This window comes from Tupaia chinensis, unplaced genomic scaffold, assembly GCF_000334495.1.
Source record: "Tupaia chinensis unplaced genomic scaffold, TupChi_1.0 Scaffold143247_2, whole genome shotgun sequence".
In the NCBI taxonomy this organism is placed as follows: domain Eukaryota; kingdom Metazoa; phylum Chordata; class Mammalia; order Scandentia; family Tupaiidae; genus Tupaia; species Tupaia belangeri.
The window spans coordinates 1375701-1377293 of NW_006203092.1; the positions used below are offsets into that span (position 1 = coordinate 1375701).

Below are 1593 nucleotides of genomic sequence, written 5' to 3' on the forward strand. Positions count from 1 at the left end.
TATTACACTAGATAGCACATCTAGTACAATGTTTTGGTCTCCTCAGAACAGCATCGGTGGAGATGTTTTTGCCGTTTTCTCAATATTTTTCTGTTCAATGTTGCTTTTTAGGGACAAGTGCCACATGTATTCCTTTTTATTACTGTTAAGAGTATTTTTTCCAAAATTTTTCTGTAGCAGAAACATTTTATTTGAGTCCACTGGTCAGTCATGGTTTGGGCCCTGTGCCTTTTACCTCAAAGGGAGCTCCTTTGTATATGGCGACACCTGCTTAGTGTAAAACCAAATTCACTTTTTAGGATTCAGCCCCTGTTGGGCTCTTTAGGAAGAGTTATCAAAAATAATCCCATCTCCAGGGACAGACCCATTAAGTGCTGAGATTTAAACTCTGGTGAACTAGCACACACTGTGGCTTGGGATAGTTCTTCCTTCATCCATGCAGGTTTCAGTTTACAGAGTCAAATTGCCTTTCAATTTCAAATGAACATGATTTGCCAGGCAGCTGACAACTGGCTCAGCACTATTTCTCCAACATCTACTTCTACGTACAATGAATCTGTGTCAGGGAGTTTTCTGGCAGTAATATTGCACCAATTTGAAGATCCAGAAGGAAAACATCTATGGCTTACAGTTGGTACTTCCTGCTCTTTATTGCTGTTTTTTCCTCCATCTTTTTTCCTTCTCAGGTTTCTCTTTCACCTTCTTTTCTTATCTTTGTTCTCCTTTTATCTGTTCTTTGGTACAGAAGATAGGGTTGTTACGTGAGACTGTCTCACATTTTCAGAAACCATAGAATTAATTAGCTTGGAGTACCAGATGTGAATGATACTTGCTTTATTCCATTTTGAATCTCTGCATAGGTCAGCTCTTATTTCAGTTCTTCAATTTCTTTCTTCAGGTTAGCCTTTTCAACTAGAATTTTTTTCTCTTCTTTCAAAGTTTCCTGCAAAATTGCTTTGTCCTAAGGAGAGTGCCTTGCTGCTTAAGCTATTCCATGATTGGGGCTGGCACATGGCCTGGTGGTTAAGAGCGCTGGACTCCCACATGGCTGACCACGGCGGCTTGCTTTCTGTCTGTCTCTTTCTCTGGTCCCTCTCTGGTCAAATTAAAATGAATATATAAATAAAGTATAAATAAAAGATATTCCATAATTGGATCTGCTTCTGCACCCTGATTTTTGGTCTCCTCAGAACAGCATCGGAGGTTGTCATTTTGTTTTGTTTTGTTCAAGAAACAGTAGGAAAATCATGAAGTGGTAGAAAGGGCTCTGAGGTAGCCTCGGCCAGGCTTGTTCAATATTTAACCATTAGTTGTGTTAGCTAGAAGTTTTTCTAGATTCCCTTTTCAGATTAAGACATTTTCTTCCTATTGCTAGTTTTTTGAGATTTATTTATTTATTTCATCTTGAACAAGTGTTGAATTTGGTCAAAATGCTTTTTTGTATCTCTATTGAATAAATACATAGTTTTATTTTCTTTTAGTTTGTTACTTTATGTATTATAGCAATTGATTTTTGAATGTTAAACTAAACTCATTTTCCTGGGACAAAGCTTGGGCTACATGTGTTATTCTTTTTGTATATTACTGGGTTTT

General features: G+C 37.3%; 1 pseudogene; it reads right to left on the reverse strand.

Annotated features, from left to right (window-relative positions):
- Nucleotides 1-321: 321 nt before the first annotated feature.
- LOC102499866 (aminoacyl tRNA synthase complex-interacting multifunctional protein 1 pseudogene) lies at nt 322-1211 on the reverse strand (annotated as a pseudogene).
- Nucleotides 1212-1593: the final 382 nt, after the last annotated feature.